At 34.1% G+C, this 23,022-nt stretch overlaps 1 protein-coding gene and 1 pseudogene across 2 annotated transcripts in view; both read right to left on the bottom strand.

Moving 5' to 3' along the window:
- KCNIP4 (potassium voltage-gated channel interacting protein 4) overlaps nt 1-23,022 on the bottom strand; it is a 914,902-nt gene that overhangs the window by 811,461 nt on the left and 80,419 nt on the right. The gene's annotated exons all lie outside the window — the stretch shown is intronic.
- LOC120583051 (uncharacterized) lies at nt 6,781-6,899 on the bottom strand (annotated as a pseudogene).

Below are 23,022 nucleotides of genomic sequence, written 5' to 3'. Positions count from 1 at the left end.
TCCTACTTTACTTTAGATTATCCCCATCCTTTGCTTCTTAAATTTCCCCCTCAGGATGAGTGCTGTAAACTGATCACACTCTTCAGGGAATCCAGGAAAATAAGCATTGTATTGATACTGCTTTTTTATAATACTCTCCAGAACAAATCTAGTGGTGAGAATCAAGCACAGATATCTAAAGTGATATCCCAGATATTTTAGAGGATGCAAAGAAATAAATGCAAGGTCTCTGTACTCACATCTTAGCTCAGCAAACAAGATAAAGAATGAAAAATTAAACAACACTGGAAAACAACACCATGAGCTGTCAGCTACCAAAAAGTTGGGCTTGTTGTTAATATCAGAATCCATAGAGTTGTTTAGGTAAACGTTGTATATAGCCACATGAGAAACTAGTGACATTAATCTCAGTCCATAAATCTAAATTCTAAAAAATGCCAATTTCTTTATTCTCTTAAATCAGTACAAATCCAACTCTGCTAAAATCACATCTTGTGTTAAAAAATCAACTACCACCACATCAAAGATCATACAAAGATCTCAGACTCTTCTATGATGAAAAGGAATTGAGTACCCACAACCTTCAGTAAGGCCATTGGTCCGAACCATTGCTTCTCTCACTGTCTCAGCCAACGTAAGCCCCTTCTCAGCCATAAAAGCTGATGCTGTTGTGTCGTGCTTGGGATGTGGGATTCCTACGCCAGGGTCCATGCACTTGCTTGAAACTTGAGACAGGATGTCGTGCCTGGGTCCAGCCCCCTTAGGTGTCCTATAGGGCTAAATCCTCAGATGTTTTACCGCTTCCTTGGATGCTACCATAATCTACAAAGGTTCCTGATATTTGTAGAACTCTTGAAATATCTGAATTATTCCAATGGAAGGGGAACAAATCCTTCTCTCCCTTCCCCTTTTAAAATAACTCACATCACCTCTACGATCAATCTAAAGCTTTACAGAAGAAAGCGAGAGCATCCAGCTTCAAGCAGATTTATTTTCTGCTCTGCAAAATCCCCAACATAAGAACCAGGCTATCTGGTTGAAATGGGAAAGAATTACTGTAAGAAGAACAAACAGTATTAAAAACATAAACTTAAAATTACCATAGATTTCCTTCTACAAAGTAAATATTAACAGAAAAATGTCATTTCATAATTTTTACAAGACCTAGATAAATACAGAATTTTTAAAATATTTCTATTCTAAGATAGAATCACTCCTCTCTCAATAAAAATTCATTACCTGTCTTGGTCAGATAGGATTGCTATAACAAAACACCATAGACTGGGCGGCGTAAATAACTAAAATTTACTTTTCACATTCTGGAGGCTGGAAAGTCTAAGATCAAGGTGTCAGCAGATCTATTTGTCTGTTGGTGAGATCATGACCACCAGCACCACCACCATCATCACCAGTACCACTGTCACTAGAGATCACTAAGGATCTAACAGTTGTTCAAGCAATGAATTCCTCAGAGCTTTCAAGTAAAATAAAATCAGGTGTACACTGATGAGTGTGCAGGAAACCCTTTCGCTCTGTGAGTTTCTATAACAATAGGGTGAGTTACTTAGTTCAGAGTTCTGTGAAGGAAGGAACATTAAAAAGCAAAACTGGGGGGTGGGGGAACCCGACCTCCAGTTTTAACATACATGGCCCAATTATTTTCTGTGGGGGTGTAGACAGACATCTACAAGTACACATTGACACCAAAAACAAAATTTGCTGTTTTATAATTTGATAAAAGCTGGATGTAAATGGTCATGTTTATAAAGCAAGTCTCCATTCTCATTAAATTACTGCTTGTGAAAATGTTATAGAATATTTTTAAATGAAAAACAGAGTTCATAAAATCTCTTATTCAGATCTCTCCAAGCCAACACATTATCTTCCCCCCATTAAAGAGCTTTGGGCCATCTGTCCCATGTAGGCTACCAGCTGGTATGTTCTCCAGAAATACCTCCTCAATTGTAGGTACTAATTAGGTTTTTTCCATATGAACAAATAATACATTAACTATATTTACAAATAAAAAGTTTTAAATCCAGTTTCACCTTGTAGCAAGTGACTCAATTTCAACAATGCAGATGAATTCCACAGGCTGGTCTTTTGGGAGGTTTGATTGTCTCCACGATTAAAGCTATTTCTGGTGGGAACAATGGGATATTTTTGTTCTCCAAAATCAAACCTAGAATTATGATCTCATTTAAAAAAGCAATTGTAACAAACCAACTGTGGCTTCATAAGATGTTACACTGAAACCGCCAGATGAATGGACACTACAAAAATGAACCCCAACATCATGTGTACGATAATGTCATACAAAACATGATGCCACCATGCAATTAGCTGTTTCTAGTTAGTACTGAACTCTGAATATCCATGGACATTTGACCAAACCTTAGGAATTCAACAACTAAGATATAAAGCAACTCATCTTTGTAAAGGAAATAGACAAAAAGAAGAGCAATGAATTAAAAAACTGAAAAGAAGAAAGGACCACCCTCACCCACCCATTAAATAAAATGTCTATAAAAAGAAAGGCTTAGGAGGGAGAGAAGAATGTTCAAAAGCTGAGGTAAAGAGCTTTGGACTTTTATAGCCTGCTGATCGTATCTTCTCCATGACATACTCTGCTAAGCTACCTTCTAACACAAAGCCCCTTCTTTGTCCTCCCCTGCACTCCTAATCCCGGAAGTCCCTTACTATTTGCTCATCCTCCTGTCATCCTCTCAGCGTAGGATTTCTTGTGAAGATCTGCATCTGCTTGCCTGCTCTCTGCATCCTAACCCTTTATAATTATTACGTACTCTCCGAGCTTTCATCAGGAGCTCTCTGAGCCTAATTCAAATTTCCTAAGTTCACATCTTGGCTCTGTCACTTCTGGCTTGACCTTGGGCAATTTGTCTGACCTCTTCGCCCTCAGTTTCTTTATCTGTAAATTGACGATAATGATAATGACAATCTTAGAAAGCTGTTGTGAGAATTAATTGATACATATAAAGCTCTTAGAAAAATAGATGATTTTTAATAGATGATGATGATGATGATGGTGATGATGGCGATGATGTTATCCGTGTCTCTAATGCAGCCTCTTTGTTCTCCTCTCCTATTGGTTCCTTTGCTCGTAGTGCCGTTCATTTCAATTCCATATATTAACAACCTCGCCCATCCTTCAAACCCCAGGACCGCTGCCACTTCCATCTGCCCCATTTTTTTTCACTTAAAAAGCATCAGTTCCTCTTCTGAAATCCCTAGTAGTTAACCCAAAACTCAGTCATGTTTTTCTCACTTTTTGTGTTATTCCAAGGATTCACACGTGCATCTCTATGTTCTTGGAGGACAAGTTCTGTGCACTTCCCTGTCCTAACTGAGAACCCCCGATAAGTACGTAATAGATCTGAGCTGTTCAATACAGTAACCACTAGTCACGTGCAACTTTAATTAAAGTCAAATAAAATTAACAATTCAGTTCCTCAGTCACATTAGCCAAATTTTAAAAATTCAATAGCCACTTGGACGTATTGGCTCTACTGAACGGCACAGATATAGAATATTTCTGCCATCACAGGAACTTCCACTGGACACTGTTGCAATAGGTGATAATTTAATAAAAGTTTTATGACTTTTAAAGACCCTGTGCATTTTAGAAAAAATTTTCTCAGAAATTCTATCTCGCTATCATTTAAAAAAAAAAGCTCAAAATGAAAACCCAATTTATATCATTAAGATAACTTGAGCGATAGACTACTGATTAAAAGCATTTCTTGTATATGGAGTTATGAGGACTTAACCAGATCCTCACTGCAGCTAGCCACACAGCACTCCAATGTCGGGAAGATGTCCCCTCATCCAGAATGATGGGAAACCCACCGACTCGGTGCCACTAGCGTGACCAGTCTTATCACCATAGCAAATCCATACAGAATTCATGCTCGGATCCCTAACTTTCATCATCAAGTTTCAAACAGAGATTTTCTAGAAAATAAAAGGGAACAGTAGCCTTTTCTTTGCACTAATATTAGATGAGGCTAAAATCCTGCGATAGCTTCCTTTTGAACTTAGAATAAATTCCAAGCCTCTTAGAATGTTCTAGAAGTACTATCCACATAAGATTCATCTGTCGCCGTTCTCTCGACATTGATCGCTGGCCTCCAGCCACACTGGCCTTCTTTCAGTTCACAGAAATAGGCAGGTCTCTCTCGACCCGTCCCAACGCAAGCTCACAGCGCACCCCACAACACACGCTGCAAGCCAGATTTCTTCAGTCAATGCTTTCATTTTCACATCCTCAGAGCTGCCTTACGTGACCAGTCAATACAAAGCAGTTCCCTCGCTCATCCTCTCTCACACTAGCCCATTATTTCCTTTATAATTTGATATTTGTATGTTAACCTACTATCTGTCTCCTGCAATAGACATTAAGTTTGGTGAATGCTGAGTATATTGTTTTATTTCCCATTATTTATCCTGCATCTGAAGCCATGACAGCTAGATACTTAAGAAATATCTAAGAAATGAAGGAAATAAACAGAGTCTCAGATGCCGACATAATTGTGTTGGGGGAAAAAAAAAAACAATGTAATGACTTTAGGTTAAATAAAGGAATTTTAAAATAACCAATTTTTGTGGTTGCCTTTATGTGCATGTGTGTGAGAGGTACAGAGAGAGGAAGGTTTAATTTTCAAAATATCACATAAAATTATAAAATCTATCCTTTGTTCAGACTTTGAAGGTCTGAGAGACGTTTACATATTATTAGAGAGAAAATTATGAGGCAGTCATTTTTGATGTGCAATATGAGATTTGGTTACTTCAGAGACACTGAACTAGGATTTGGTCTTCGATGTTCATTATATTTAGCGGCTTAAAATACTTGAGCAATGCCCAGATGGAGGTAGTGAGATATTTAAGAGTGATATAGCTACCTAAATGCCATACAAATAATAAAAACAGGGCTTTCCATTAAAAGAAATTAATTGTTTCACTCTATTAGTTTGGGTGGATTAGAAAGTTAAAAAAATAAGACAAAGAAGGCAGACATGCTAAGAAAACGTCAGATCATCATAAAAATTAGATATCCCTTTGGACTTAGTTTTTTTCTCATGTGCGGCTTCCATCAAACATCTATAGAATAAACAGTAAACAGTACAAGAAGAGATTTTAAATGACACTAAATTCCAAGATACAAACATGCAAAGCATCATAACTCTGATTTCCTGTAATATGTTGATTTACATGTAGAACTGGTTTATCTATAGCCAGACAACACTTTCTGGCTATAGATAAGCTAACTGGATCTATACAAATTTGGAGAAGCATTTAAAGCCATACAAACACATCAGAATTATGGGCACTGAATTCAGCTAAGAGAAACAAATCACTTAATCAAAGTGGCAACTAATTCTGCTATCACCCTCTTTTTCTGTAATTCATAAAGTCAAGTTATAATCTTAATCTAATGTAATTGAGAATTGGAGCGGGCTTTAGAAAACTTTAGGCACACTGTTTATTTTGCTGTGCCAATAATTTCTCATTCATGTCATAATTGAATTTCTCTAAGTTCACCAACATGTCAGTTGGTTTCAATAACATTAAAGGCTTTTGTTCTTTAATCTAAATTTAGGTCATGCTCATAGGACTGCTCCTATGCAAACAAATCCATCAGAAAATAGCTGATTTCCACATTATAGGGCCATTCTATTTTGAGATACTCAGGTTGCAAAATCATTGTCACTGTTAACTGAATGTCAGTCGCTGTTATCAATGATAAGTGAACATCAGGCATATTCATTATGAGAAAAGACACTGAAATATATTGTCAGCTGTGTTATAATAATTCATTCTAAGGAACATGTTGCCATGTAAAGAAAAATGTCTTATTTTATGAGTCCTAATCATAAAATGCAGGTATCAGGTTAGCCATTACTAGTTTGAGAAAACTTACTATTCTTAATCTCTGTGTAGTATGATTAGAAGTCACTATTATTTGGGTGGCCAGATATCCCACGCAGATAACCTGGCCCTTTGCAGTTGACTTGTGTGTCTGGATCCACCAGTGAAGTACAAGTTTAAAGTCAATGTCATTGGAGGCCCCTTTTAGCTCTAATCTCTGACACTAAGTAGGACACCAGGATCCTTCTGCAGGTGTCATTGAAGCCTGGGTAATTCCCATGAACTATATTTAAGGTCACTGAATTTCTCACCAGATAACATTAAAGATGATATGTTACCTTGGGGGGAAAAAAGAAGTCAGAGCTACTCCATTTAAAAAGAAATAAAACCTTTTAAAATTTTTACCTTCTTTTGAAATTGAGCAGGATAATTTTTAAACTTTAAATAGTGAATGGAACTTAATATTACACTTGATTTTTAAACTATTTATAGAAATTAGAAAACATGAGAATAAACATTATAAAAATGTTTCAATGGTCTGAATAAACTCTTAAATGTAGAGTGGAAAATGTGATTGCATAAATAGAAATGTCTTCATTTCAGGATTTCTTGTGAATCACAGTCGCTTTGCTATTACCTAGCATATAATAGGTTTTCAATAATGATGAGATAGATAAATGAATGAATGAGTGAATAGGTACTTAAAGCCTCAGCAGAAATCCATATTGCTCTATATTATACATAATTGAACCTCTTATTTGTTTTATTTATTTATTTATTTATTTATTTATTTATTTATTTATTTATTTATTTATTTTTTAAGCAAGGCAACCCTTGGTTGACCTCAGATTGCAAGGACCTTGTCAGCTTACAATCCCTTTTTATTTTTTTCACCTACAGCACCTGTTCCTCCTAGGTGTTCTCCCATCCAAGTACTAACCAGGCCCAACCCTGCTTAGCTTCCGAGATAAGACGGGATCGGGCTTGTTCAGGGTGGCATGGCCATAGACAGAACCTCTTATTTAAAATATTTAAATTTTAAATCATATTTATTAAACCTCATTTTAAAATATCACAATGAAAGTTTAAAAAAATGTCATGATGAAATAATTATACTTAAATAGGGAAGACTGATATTTTTCACTTGGACTCTAATTACATCTTAGCTAACAAATCAGAAAAGTACTTAATATCATGTTTCTTAATTCAAATCTTTACAGTGATTTTCCTGAATGGAAGCACATTTGACACATGCATTTAAAAATTAAAAGTACCTCAAGATGCAGCTCTGAAGCTAATATTTACAATATAAAACACAGGGGAAAAAAGTTCCCAACTCATTCTGAAAGCAAAATCGATAATCAGTGAAATAAAGTAGCCATTAACTTTTAATCAGAATTACAAATGAATTCATCAGAATTTCTACCTAGCATCCAAGCACATGATTCACTAAGAGATATATGACATACTATCTTCGAACAAATAATATTTTTCAATTTTCCTTATGTTTTCAGAAAATAAAATGGCAAACATCATACTGGGAATCCTTTATTAGATGAAAATAAAACTGTTTAATTAGTTACTTTATAGAGGTAGAACAATTCTCCAGATGTCTTCCTGTGATTTTCTCTTAATAGTTGCAAAGAAGGGAGTTTTTTATCCTCTGGGATTTTATTAAAAAGAAATCCAGAGTCCCAACTTGATATTCAAACAAGCAGAGACAACCAGAGGGTACTAAGCCCAAAGCATCGCCAAGGACTCTTTAATAATATTATACAAAATCAAATGTTATTATTACACATACATTTGTTTCTTGTTATTTTCTAACCATACGTGCATCTAGAGTTTTGCTCTCTGGTAAATTGTTGGTATTCATAGTGTTTCAATGAGCAAATTATAAAGTGGTAGAGATTATTTACCTAGCTGATGGTTTACCTATATTTGAGTAGGTATAAGTCAAATTTGAAATATGAAATATAAGATTACCAGTAAAAGTATTTTATTAAAATATTTTCCCAATCATTTTCACATAAATAAAATATTTGGCCAAATAGTTACAAATTAAATACAGTTTTCCAGATTTATTATTTAGAAACACCACATATACTCTTCGGAAAAATATATCTGATTTGCTATTTTCCTATTTCCGCTACTCCCTTTTCTTAAATTTACAATATTCAAAATCAATAAGAAATACCTTTGTAGGCAAATATTTCATATAAGAAACATTTCATGCAAGGTATATTATCGATTATTAATTTTGTTAAATTTATTGGGGTGACATTGGTTAATAGAATTATATAGGTTTCAAGTGTACAATTCAGTAACATGTCACATGTATATTGCATTGTGTGTACACAATCCAAAGTTAAATTTCCTTCTGTCGTCCTATATTTGACCTCGGTTATCTACTCCCCTCTCCCCCTTTCCCTCTGGTAACCACTAAGCTCTTGTCCATGTCCACGAGTCTCCCTTTCTTTGTCCTGTTTGTTGCTTTCAGTTTTATATCCCATATATTAGTGAAATCATATTGTTCTCAACTTTTTCTGTCTGACTTATTTCCTTTAGCATGGGAATCTCAAGACCCATCCATGCTGTTGCAAATGGCAGTATTTCATCTTTTCTTATGGCTGAGGAATATTCCATTCTATGTATGTACATATCTTCATTATCCAATCATCTATCAAAGGGCACTTCAGTTGTTCCTCTGTCTTGACCACCATGAATAATGCTACAATGAACACTGGAGTGCAGATATCTTTACAAATAAATGTTTTCAGATTTTGGGGGGTAGATACCCAGAAGAGGGATTGCTGGATCATATGGTAATTCTATTCTTAATTTTTTGAGGAACTTCCATAATGTTTTTCATAATGGCTGAACAGACATATGAAAGGATGCTCAACTTCAATAGCCATTAGGAAAAATGCAAATCAAAACCACAATGAGATACTATCTCATACCTGTTAGAATGGCTATCATCAACAGGACAAGAAATAACAAGTGTTGGAGGGGTTGTAGGGAAAAAAGAACCTTCATATATTGCTGGTGGGATTGTAAATTGGTATATTTTAAGTATAACAACACTCTGCACCTCTATATTATATGCTTTAACAATGTTTTTTCATATTACTTAAGTTTATTTTCCTGAAAATATTTATCACATGGTAAACAGGTATTTAACTTACCAGAGTTAACTTAAGTTTTTGCTAGAAGTTAAAAAATTATTATATGATCCAATATTTTCAGGTAAAACATGAATTTCAAAGAAATAGAAACTTTCGACACATTGTCTCATAGTTATTGTCTAGACATAAGCATGCATTTGTTTCTACTCTGTCCTCAGGGAAAAAAAAATCCATCTATAAAAAAAAAAAAAAGATTTTTGGACCCCACCTCAAATATACTGAATCAGAATAGGGTAAAAGAACAATGCTATAATCTGCATATTACTAGGCATAGAAGAGGTTTCTTACATGCATCAAAATGTGAGAACTACTGCATAGTTGGGAATTCAGCTAAGTTAGAAAAGCATATACTCAGTGATTAAATTTTTTAATTTCATCCCTCTGTGAGTGTTTGATTCTGAAAGATGATTTTTAGGAAATCCTTTTAGTAAATCACAAAACTGACCACCAATTCTCCAATTCCTGCTTGTACATCCTTCTATGATGTGAGCCTGCAGCTCTTACCATTAAGAGGTAGAAAGTATATCTCTACCTCTTGGTATCGGGTCTTTAGCCCTGTGACACTCTTCAGCAATCGGACATTAGCAAACATGACAAAAGCAGAGACTTGATAAGTGCTTGTGCCATGGGGCTTTACCCTGTCTTTTTGCCACCATGTGAAGAAGACTGGGTGGTCTGCTAGATGTTAGAGATACATGGCACAATTGCCTCCACCACTGGAGTCAACATCCAGACCTGAGAAGGAAGCCATCTACTACCAAACTTCCCCGATCAATCTGCGAGCTGACTACAGCTATGAAAGTGAACTCAGAGGACACCTGGAGAAGTACTTCCCAACTGGACCCAGCCCATATTGCCAATCCACAATATTGTAAGCTAATAAATGATTGTTGCTTTCAGCCACTAAGTGGGTGGTTTGTTATACAGAGAAAGCTAAGTGATGCAACCTTTCTTACAAAAAGAAAAACAAACAGAAGATGAAGTTTTTGAAGTCAAAGATTACCACACTAGGATTGTTTAACATTTTTCATGTCAAGACTTAACATATACAGTAAACATATTTGTATAAGGCCAACTGGATTCCAAAAGTTTTGTCCTTCCTAAGCAAGTGCCACTGAGAAATGCAACCCATTCAGGAAGAAAAAATAAAAAGCGAACAAAAATACTTTCTAGAAATAAACATAAAAAAAACAAAAAACAAAAAACATCCAACTGGAAAAAACAGCTGTGACATTTAGTTTTGACTTTTAGAAAGGAGTTTCACTTGCATTATTGAAAATCTAAGTTTACCATGGTAACTGCTTCCTCACACATCGTTTTTATTTCCAAAAAAGGTATTTATAAAGGATGAAGCACACTATACCGAACACGAAATTTGCCATTCTGTTTGTGTAAGATAATGTTTTGTATTATCAGGCTACTTTTATATAAACAATGCTTCATCATACTTAGGATAATTAGACTTGTTCCCCCCGTGACTGAAGATAATGACATAAAATATATGAATATGCTTTGAAAACTAAGACTATAAAATATTACATATGATTATTATAACAGTAATATTATATTGAGGAGAATTCCCTTTACCTAGACTCACTGATTTATTTAACATAAGAGTGCCTACTCTATGCCAGGCACATAATCAAGTATTAGAGACATCAAAGTCAATAAGACAGACAATGCCCTGCTCTTGTGGAAACTATATTTTTATAGGAAGAACAAGATAATTTCTGGCATTTATAGATTCTGTGAATTTTAAAAAAAAAGTTAAATGTGAACAACCATAGCAAATAATTTAGAATGGGAAATCAGGAACCTTTGAAGAAAGCGACATTTAACATGAGACATGGACGACAACAACAACAACAACAACAACAACAACAAAGCCAGTCATGCAGATTTTAAGGAGGGAGGATTGTAAGTTCCAAGGACTTAAAGTAGAAATAAAATTGGCCCTTTCAGATCTGAGAAGATGACTGGCATGGCTAATACCTAGTGAGCTAAAAGGAAAGGTGTAGAGTGGGCAGAGCACATAGAGTCTCATAGCCATTAAAATTCATTCAGATCTTATCCAAAATGTCTACATATAGCTGAAATCTTCGTCAGTCATTTCTGACAGAGGTATATGGGGATTTCGTTTGCTAACAGAACTCTGTGACTTTGAAAATCCACCATAAGCATACAAGAAGTGTGGATTGTTAACTGAAGTAATGAAGCACTTCCACAGTAACTACTAAATGAGAAGGAATTCAGAAGTATTCGGAAAGGCAGATGGTTTTCATAAAAGGTTTACCATCCTAGTTAAAATCCTTTAAATATTTTCCTAGACTCTTCCTAGTCAGCTATCTTGGTCTTGGCATATTCATAGAAGGGCAACAACAAGTCCAAAACTAAGTAAATCAAGTGTTTTTTAATAACTTATTCCAATCAGTCTAGGAGGAAAACTGAGTACTTATTGAAATTAAAAGAATAGTCACTGAAATAGGACTGTTTTAGTAAATTAGTGTTTAGGCATATTTAAGATATCACATGTGGAAAAAAATAAGGATGAATAAAAATTTGCAAGTAATCTAAAGTTCAATGACTCTACTAAAAACCAGGTAATTGTAAGTTGGAGGAAACTCTTTGCTATAAATAACAAAAGACAATTTATTACTTCTAAATTAACTATATAAAATATATCATTTACATCTCATGATGAGAACTGAGTGAATAAGTAAAACTTGTTATGTTTAGGTAAAAAGAGTTGACAAGTTTGAGCTTTAAATACTGAAAACCTAACAATGACACCAGAAGGTGACTTAAAAGATTTTTTTTGAATCTGTGCACAAGAGGAAAAAAATGTTTCAAATATACAGAATTGAATAATATAGGAAATAAATTACCATGGGAATGAATTTGAACAAACTGGTTTATAGTGTTATTGCTACCTTAGATGATATTTTGGTGGTGTAATGGATTCCAACATAAAGTAAACTTACAACTTTATCTTAAAATAATAATCTAATTGGTCAATAACATAAGTGTAAATAAGCAATAAAAATTAAAAACAAAATAATTTCCACTTGTGTTTAAATATTTCACTCTAAGTAGATGCTCAATAAAATCTACAGTACACTATCAAGAAAAATAATTACAACTTGTGCATCTCAAATTCCTTCTTAGTAAAAATTCATAAAATTATGTTTACCTCCCATAACCAATTAGTGAATAAAAACAAAATAAGAAGAAAGAAAAATAAGGAACAAAGCAAAGGAGATGAAATTTAGTAAATACTTCTTGGGGACATCAATGTCTAACAGCAAAGAAGAAACGATCGTAATGCTTAAAACAATATCGAAAAACATTTCTAAAGCACTGATGAGTTGAAACAACCCAATTTCAGACAGCCCAAAAACAAAGTTAAAGCAGAAATTAGTAGATAATCAAGCACCAAAGTTTGCTTTCATCCAGAGAATTTCTGACAAATTCTAGAAAATTTGTTTTAAGATTCTTCTTTCAAAGATATCCAGAGGACAGAGGACAGGAAATCTCTGTATAAAAATAGAACCATAAAGTTGAAGAAGAGATAATCTTGCCACACAAAACAAGATAATAAGAAAACTTTCCTGTTTTGAATTTGTCAGAGTAGAGGAAAAATAAGTAAATAAGCTCTCCTGAGACTATATAATCACAAGCTGAACCTCATATGGATTCACTGTCTAAATTTATGCTATTGTGTCATAAAAAGCAGCAAGCAAAAGATTTAATTTAAAGGATTCCAGGTGTGGTGGTACTCCGAATGTCTGAAATAACAAATAAAAGCTTTCTCTAGAAGAGAACTCATTGAACCCAGGCCTCAAATAATTTCCACATATAAAGTTTTAAGTAAAATAGGCAGATCTAAGTTAAAAACAAGGAAAAAGGCACCATTATTGAGAGTCAGGGGGCAAAAAAGACAGTAGACAAATACTTCACTTATTGGAACTACCTCCATAATATGCTAAATATATTAATACTGTCAAAAATAAAATAGAATATTAAAATATGACTTAGGAGTAAGAGATTCATCATTTAAAATAAGCAAGTATATTTAAAAATTTAATAGAATTTCTATAAATAATGTGTCATCACTGAAATTAATGATCAATGAAATGACTAATTTGATAGAATATTAGAACTGGTAAACTGGGAAGCACTTTCAAAGTATTCATTCTAATTAAAACATAGAAGAAAAGATATTAGAAATAAGAAAAATCACTAAGATACACCTAGTAGCATAAGAAGATCTAACATATTCACAACTGAATTTCCAGAAGATAATAGATAATAATGGAGAAACAACAATATTCAAAGAGGTAACAGAAATTTCCAAACCTGTTGAAAGACATGAATCTTAAACTCTAGAAAGAAATATAAATTGAGAACAATATAAATAAAAAATCCATTCCCAGATGCACATAGTAAATCTATGAAATACTAAAAATAATGATAAGGTCTTAAGGCAGAAAAAAAAAAAAAAAAAAAAAAGAAAAAAGAAAAGGATCACTTAGGGCTGTTTAGCAATTAGAATAAAGGTTGCTTTCTAAATAATAACGAAGGCAGCAAGAAATACCATCTTCTAAATGCCAAAAATATATAAATAAATACAAATAGAATTATATATTCAATAGTCCCAAACCAAAAGTGAATCAATGAAATTTCAGACAAAAGCCAAAATAGAGTTTACCACAAATATATACTAAGTAAAATAATCACAGATATACTTAAGACTGAAGGAAAATGATACTAGATGGGAGCTCTGAAATACAATAAGAAATTATGAGAATTATGTCGGTTATTATTTTGGTAACTCTGCGAGGTGGAATGAAAATATAGGAAAAGATAGCACTGACAATGGAAGAGAGTGATGGCCATTAAAGTGTCTTTAGATCTTTATGTAGGTCAGAAAGATAGGTACACATGTTTATCTTAGGTTTTATTAATTAGGAATGGTAAAGTATAAAACTGACTAATAGAAGAATGGAAATTGAGTGTGAAACTTTCAAACAAGCAAGAAAGAAAAAGGAATGAGAAAACAAAGGAAATTTTAAAAGAAAGCAATAAAGAGGAGAGGAGAGAGGAAGGGAGGAAGGGGAGAAAAGAAATACAAAAAAAAGACTAAGAAAAAAACAATATAGACACAAATTCAAATATTTCATCAAAGTAAGAAGCAACAGAGAAAAGAATGTCAACTATATGTTGCTGACATAAGACGCATCAAAACATAACAATGAATGATTGAAAGTAAGATTTGGAAAAAATCGTGTCAAGCAAGACATGAACCACGAAAAAAGCTGGTATAGCTCCATTAATAGTAAGCAAAGTAAACTTTAAGGGATGAAAAGCCCTGTTAGAGATAAACGAGACAATGTAATATTAAAATTTCCCATAAATCAGGAAAATATAACAATTCTGAACACATATATACCCTATTAAAATGACCCCATAATATATAAAGCAAAATTTAATGGAATTATATGGTAATACTGAAAAAAAAATCCATGGTGCCCTAGAAATTTAAATATCAGGCACACAGAAATTACTAAAGCTATGGAAAATGTAGACAACACAAAAACAAGCTAGCTCAAATATACATACACTGAACATTTACATATACACACACGAACATACACAAACACTGTTTTTCTCAATAAGTTCTGAAGTACTGGTATCATAGAGCATATGCCATATTCTATCATTACAAAGTAATTAACTTAGAAATCAATAACAAAATAACAAAAAGATAACTAGAAAAACTACATCTTTTATATATTATATATATTTGGAAATTTTAAAACACTACTAAATTACTCATCAGTGAAATAACTCATTAAGGAATTTATATGATATTTAAAACAACACTAGGTATCAAAACTTGGTAGATACAACTAACATGTTATATACAAAAAGAATGGAGAAAGTTCAAAATTAGTGAGCTCAGCATTAACTTATACGAAGGTAGGACAAGAACAACAGACTAAGCATAAAGAAAGCAGAAGGAAGAATGAAGAATAAAAAATTAACAAAATTGGAAACAAACATGACTGAGAAGGTCAAAGAAGCAGCAAAAAAATCTTAGCAAACTAGGAGTAGAAGGGACTTTCTTTTTATCTTACATGTCTTTTCCCAGCTTTTTGAGAAAATAGGCAAAAAAAAAGTATATATTTAGAGTATACAACATGATGATTTGATATACATAGCATTACAGATTAAATTTAATATTTTCATATCCTATAACCCAATAACTCTTCTTTAAAGAAACATTTGCATATATGCATCAGGGGACATGCACAAGAATGATCTTTGCTGTTTGTGTTTAAAAAAAAAAAAAGATTAGATGCGAACCCAGTTTCAACCAAAAATAAAAACTGATAAATGGAATGAGGTATATTTATTTCATTCGGTACTAAAAATGAATGAATCACGGGTAACAGCTTCAGCATATTTAGCAAATAAAACAGTCACAAAAGAATACATATAGGATAACTCAACTTTATACAGTTCAACTATATGCAAAACTAAAGATATATTGCTTAGGGGTAAAGGCATAGGTGGTAAAACAATAAGGAAAAGTAAGGCAATGATTAAACCAAAATTCAGGGCAGTGATTACTTTTGGGGGTTACTGGTCGAGAAATCATAGAGGAGCACACAGAGGACAGGGTACCTAAATTACCTACTATGCTTTACTTTTCCCATGGAATGTAGGTATAATAATTCGCATTTTGGTAATCATAAAGTTATACATCATTTATGTATAATCTAGTTCAGAATGAAAATATTTTATATTTCAGAGTGAAATGAATACAAAGAACTCAGCTATACTTCTAGATGACATGCCCTTTCTTCTTTAGACACCCTGGGAAAACTCAATTATTGTACATCAACAGCTACTGCCTGAAAGTAGAAAGAGGAGAAAGGAGATAATTGTCTCACCTTTATGTGTGATTGGGATGCAATAGCCCGCTGGGAAAACCCAAGTGTTCAGCATTGGCAAGAGATGGCCTATTTTTCCATGTTTTAACCCAAGAGAATGGTGTTTACGCTTCCCTCATTTTATTGTACTTCAGTGTACATTTTCAGAAAAAAAAAATTTTTTTTTTTAATCACAGAACACAGCTGTTGGTAACTTTGCAGTTAACTAGATCTCTAATACCACGATGTTTGAACATGACATCTTACTTCACACTGTAAAAGCTGCTGTTCTCTAAAGCAAAGGGAAATGTTACAGGAAGGAAGAATGGCAAGAACCTTGTCACTTTCTTATAAAATCAAAGGAGCATTTTTCCAGAAGACCCCAGGACATGTTTTCTGGGTTCAACTAGTTTAGGGCCCTAAAAATAACCCTGTGGTCAGAGCCAAGATGTACTCATGACTTTAATCCAATAGCTTGCTTGATTTCTCTTTTCCCAGAGGTTTTATGGGGAAGATCTGGAGGCCCAAACACAAGCTGGGATGAACACCTTAGGCAGAGGTAAAGGTACTGAATAGAAAAATAACTAACGACCAACCATTTTGAGGTTTTCCCTTTCTCCCCATAGCTCATGAAATAAATTAATAAATAATGCTGTCTATAGAACTTCTTCAAAATGAGTTTGCTCTCAAAATTTAAATTCTTTTCATAGAGATGGCAGAAAGTTAGAAATAAAATTTTATAAGTTGGATTTCCAGACCCTGAATAACCCAAAGTCGATTATCTGTCATTGCTAGTGAACAGGCTGTCCTTAGAAATCCCATCCATATTTCTACCAAAAGAACATCTTAAATTCTTTTGGGAAGCACTGGGCCAATTATCTCCAGGCACATTTTTCTTCCTATATCTGTCATTTTGTGGAATTACATTAAGTTTTGTTAAAAGCAGTCCATAAATAATGAATTAGGACAAAAATAATTCATTATTCACTTAAGTGTCATAAAATATTAAATACAAAATTTAAGGATGAAAGGCAATTTCTGATTCTCATACTTTATACCAGATAATAAGGCTTGCATCTTCTGCCATACCGTGGAACGGAAAATATTCCACTTGATTATCTCTGTTTGAAGAATACATTGCAATATATGTGAAGTGATTCACTTTCTCTATCCCACAAAAGAGAGAATACTCGTATTTTTGTACAAGTTTATCCTTTTTTTGAAAAATGTGAGCCAATGCTGAGCACAGAATCAAGTTTGGCATGGGACAAAAATGGCGGTGGCATGAAGAGTTATCACTTGGGGTATTATGCAGGTAAGATGCCTTAAATCTCCATCTCCACTCATGTAGAAACTATCCCTCTACATCCTGTATCCTACCACTCTCATGAATTTTAGGACGGCTTAGTGTCCTGGTCAAGAGCTTGCTCCCCAACCACATGATGTACTTCTGTTACCATACTGCACTCCACACTGATAGAAGGAACAAAGGGTCATTAGGCACAGCAGACTTGTAGGCAGGATTAGGGTTATGAAGAAGGGTTAGGGCAGGGTAAGTGCAGGCGGCGACTTAGAATATTAGATGCGACTGTGCTAAAACTCCATGAACCACCCCTCATGAGGAAGTCCATGTTGGCTACGACCCGTTATGGGTCCAGACATTCTGTACTGGTGGGCTCCTCTACTTCTGTTCACTGTAGACAACTTTGCACAAGCTGCTCTCCGAATTTCTAAGTGCCTTTCATCTTCTATGCAAAACACCTCTTTACCTCCATATCATGCCCTGTTCTTCCACATGCGTTGTAAAGAGGGAGGGTAATGAAGGAGGCTGAGAGGGGTTAAGAATTCAGGTCTCAAACCAAAGTGGCTCATTATGGTGCACACCTGAGTTTTCTCCTGCCCAGCTTCTATTCCTCCTTCTAATGATGCACCTCAATTTTGCTTTGGGAAGCTATCTTCTGCACCCCTGCTACTGAATATTTTGTTAGTGGGTTGTTAATCAAGGAGTTTTCCCAGGCCAAGGAGCGAGCATATAACCCACGTAGGCTTTGAAATTAACACCTTTTCACCAGAATGTGAATCTTGAACACGGTGACACGGAGATCTAAGACGGCCTGCATTCAGTACCCTGATGGCATCCTGGAGACACTATATATTAGTTCTTTCATAGGACCTCTGGTTCATATCCTTCCCAAAGCCAATGTCTCATCATTTCTTCAATTCTGTGAGTTACCCTGTATTATCAATAAATTCTTCTATGGCTGATGACACGCACCTCCAGTTTCTATTGCTTACAACAAAATCATACTGATACCATTGAGATATTTCCCTAATAGAGATCCATCTACTCTTAAGTTAATACTACTCCCTGATATGTGAAAGAAATCATTATAAATGGTCTTATATTTGCCTTCCGAACATTTGTTTCATAAAATTTATTTCTAAAATAAATACTAAAATTATTTTTTGGCTTAAGCTATCCTTGAAAACATTTATAAAGAGCTCTAAGGGATGCTCTTTCTTTAATTCTTATAACACCCATGAACTAAGGCAGTGACTCTCAATATTTTTAAAGCTGGAACACTCCATCGCTTTACTTTCTCAGATCACTTCATTTAAAAGGTCCATAGAGATCATGTCATCTACACTCAGCAAACCAAATGAAATTATTTCCATACCATTCTTAACAGATGGTCAATTGGTCTCTTTTTAAACACTCATTAATTTCTTCCATTAAGTCATTCCATTTTTATGAGCACTTATTATGAGAACTTTTTTCCTTATGTTGAAGACGGAATTTGATTTGCCTTCTTATTCTCCTTCCCCATGTCCCTTTTCACCTTCTCACACATAGTTTCCATTTCTGCATGAGCAATGACTTCCATCTGGCCATTCTTCAAAGATTTCAAGACGGCCATCCAATCGCATGGAACATACCCTCGTGCAGCTAATAGCAATCCATGCATATGACTGAACCTCTTGAAATCTATAGGACGAAGTATTGTTCTAAAATTTTCAAAAAAGTCCTTAAAATAAATGGATATCCTCATTGTCAAAAGTCCAGTATCGAGATTTTTAAAACTAAGCTCTGAGATAAACAAGATTCTGTGTGAAATTATGGTGGTTCCTTTTTAAAATGAGTCCATCTCTATTGTGCTTAAGAAAGCCTGAAAACAAAATATTGCTATAACTTCTGGCTAGCAAAAACAATTTCTTTTATCCAGGAGGAGGTTAAAGATGGCTCCTTTCAGCAGCAAAATCTGTGTTGTTGGAGACTCTACTGCAACTTTCCTCCTTTTTAGGAATTCCTCTCTCAAGTGTTGACAGCAATCACAATAAAGCACATCCTTTGGCAGAATCTGTGTATACTCAAAAAGTAAAAAGCATTGCAAACTTGCCGGAATAAATTATTCATTAATAAAATCACATGTCTGATAATTCAGATCCCAAAATAATTTTTCCTATCTTGATAACTTTTAAAAAAATAACTGTAATATGTAGAAATCTGATTCACAGTTAATTAAGCACCTCTAAAATGCCTACCATGCATGTGCGCTGACAAAAGGTTTCTCGTACATCATCTCAATACAAATTTGGCCTATATTTTAAAAAATACAAATACTCCCATACTAGACCTTTGCAGTTCCATGGAAATGCTTTTACTTTTCTAAACACTCTATGTTGCAATTTTCATCTGGCATATATTTTCACTTAATACAAATTTCTGACAAGTAATACTTGCCTCTCAATAGGATGTATTCTCCAAATATAACTCTCCCTAATATCAAAGGAGCATTACGTGACGATTACAAGTGCAGGATTGAGAGTAAAAAGCTTAGACTTCCATCCAGGCTCTGCCATTTTGATTCCTCTCTGTTCCTCAATTTTCTCATCAGTAAGTGAAGATAGTCATTATACCAACTTTGTAGGGTTGTTGTGAAGATTCAGAGTTAACTGCAAAGTACTTAAAGCATCCCTGGCACATAATTAATGCTCACTAAAAATGTTTCATATCCATGTCACAATAATAAGAAATATTTTTTATCTAGAAAGACCAATTCTTGTTTTGATGTTATTTCAAAGTGGATATTAATAGAATCCTCATGAAAGGAAGCTAAAAGCCTCAAAATTCTGGAAAACATGTTCTTATATATTGTACCATAATTCATACAATCAGACCGATTGATTTTATAAAATATTATTCACTTCGTCAATTGGCATCCTTTGAAAGCTAAATTAACACTTAAAAATAGATATTTATTGTGCAAATGGGAAAAATAAAATCCAACTACTAATATTAACTACCAATTCTTGAACACCTTTATATTCCAGATACCTTATCAAAGCCTTAATATTTTAGTTCATTTAATTTTCCCATCAACATTATGAGATTGACATTTTCTATTTCCACTTTACAGATGAGGAAGTTGAGGGTTGGAAAATACAGCTAATAAGCAACACAGCCAGGACTTGAACTTGATCTGATTCAAAGCTCATGTTATATCACTAAGAGGTATAAATCCAAACTATTTAATAGTCTGAACTTCATTATAGAAATACCAACATATTTTGATGACAATCTACCAATAAACTTTCCTCAAGATTATCTTCCAAATAATACTCTCTCCATATCAAATACGTAATTACGTTTACAATATGGAAATAAATGTTATTTTTTTAACTTAACTTTTTACATACTACCTGCAGTATAAGTTGACTAGCTACTCGGTGAATATTACATACGTATTAGAATGTCTGGTAATATCTAATATTCTAACACCCAGATCCTGGATATAATTTTCTCTATATTTTTCTTAAAATACCATTTCTACATAGTTCTGAATTCAAAATTATTTATGTTCAAGTGAGAATTTCAAGAAGTTGCTTCATGTAGTTGGTAAAAGTGACTTGTGATAAAAACATGTGATGAAAATGTTTTTGTACCAGGATAAGTTCACTTATAATTAATTCTCAAGTTTTCTGTACTCACTCATTTATCTTGAGTGATAACGTGCTCTTGAGTAACAGTCTAAGAGTAAAGACAGCATAACGCAGTAATATTGATGAGGCAGTCAGATTCCAGCCCCTTTTTCTGTTTAGAACAGCTAAAAATTAGAGCTTTAAAAAATAGCCTCTCAAAGCAAGCACTGGCGAAAGTAGCCAAGATAAATAGAGATGAGCAAGTGGAATATTCATGGTTGGTTTGAAATTAACTGCCATCATGGGAGAAAAATATCCTTATCGGTTGGTAAAGCCAAATCAGTGTGTCGAAGTGTCATAAGGAGGACAGGAAAAGGTGGGAGGAAGGAAGTGGAAATGAGACAAGACTAGAGCTAAAGTACGCAATGACATGAGCTGTAGGGACACTTTCAAACACGTACTGAGAAACAGCAAAATGCAGACCAACTTGACGTGACTAACAGAAAGAGCTGGAGAGAGAAAGAATATGACAATTAGAATATAAGCAACTGGAGGTCTTCGATAAATGGATATGGTAGCCTTGGATTCTTTAATAAGCTCACAGGGTCCTACTATATTATATCAAGTGTTTGGATGAAAACGAACGAACAACTCATAACATAGCACAGCGCCTGTGCGCAGACATTCACAAGTGTGCCTGAATGGAATATTAGGGCTTTTCATTCCATTTCCATTCCTTCATTTGCTAATTGCCTAATCTATGCCTTTAAGTTTAGTAACTATAAGAAACAGGTAATGAAACATTTCTTTCCACAGAGAGATTGCAGTACATTCATTCATTCATTCAATCATTCTACATGCATTTTTCTACATAGGTAATTTGCTGGTGATAATGTCCTGAGTACTATGGGAAATGAAGAATGAGTCAAGGACACCACCCTGAGGAAACCCAGTCCTTTACAAGAATATAGGACACGTGTATATTACACAAGCAGTTACAACAGAAGATAGAAAAAGTATTTCCTAAGAACTCAGAGGGAAAAGTTACAGAGATAGTAGGTGAGTCCACAGACAATTTTAGTATCATTCTTCAACTTGTATAATTAGATATACATTATATATAGCTATAGATACAGATACAGACATATAGTATGCTTCAAATATTTGTAAATAAAGAAATAAAGTGTTTTAAAGAAAATACATGGGTAGGATTTATGAATACAGACATAAGAAAAATTATCTGGTTGGTAATTATAGACAAACAAACAGTATAAGCACACAATTATAGCAGTAAAGTTCAGTGTAGAGTTACTGTGGCCTTTTCGAGTATTCTTTTCTTTGCCTACGGTATGTCTATGCCATTCTGTGATTTCTCTATTACAATACAATGGAGCACGGGAATTCGAACCCTTCTGCTGACCGGCATGTATTTATTATTCCACTGCCTCCCAAATCTGTTGATGGAGTGAAAGAAACCCAAAAATTATCCATTTCACAAATTTGTCATTTTAAGAAAACCTCATTCCCAAACCTAAATGTCTTCTTTCTTTATCTTCATGCGACTACATATTTCAACAAGACACCGTTTTCTTTCTTTTTTTTCTAGTGACTACTGTACAAGATGAGAAAGGAAAAGAAAGCTCTAAAGATAATGGTTGTGAAATCACTGGAGAAAGGAAAGTTGCAGAGGCAACACGTCTTAAAGAAGAAAATGAATAAAATGTAGAAGTTAGTAAAACAATTTCTCAGTCTCCGACGAAGAAAGGTTCTTGGCATGTCACACTTCAAAACATATCCACTGTCAGGTGCTTGCGTTCCTAGGATTACAAACTGCATATTAAGATGACATATTTCAACAGGACACAGTTTCAATAAAGCTCTTCTATTATTAGATGAAACACAGGTATTTATGTTATAATGAAATCGACACCCCATGACATCACTTGTCAGAGGATTGTACAAACTTGTCACACACAAAAAAAATTTCTAAAATAACACTGCATATTTCAATTCAACCATGATTTATGATTTTAATCCAGGAAGTAATAACATAACAAGATGGTTAAATCACTTACAGAATCAGACTCTCT

This window comes from Pteropus medius, unplaced genomic scaffold (genome assembly GCF_902729225.1).
Source record: "Pteropus medius unplaced genomic scaffold, Ma_sr-lr_union100, whole genome shotgun sequence".
Lineage (NCBI taxonomy): Eukaryota > Metazoa > Chordata > Mammalia > Chiroptera > Pteropodidae > Pteropus > Pteropus medius.
This window is presented reverse-complemented; position numbering and strand designations above follow the sequence as displayed.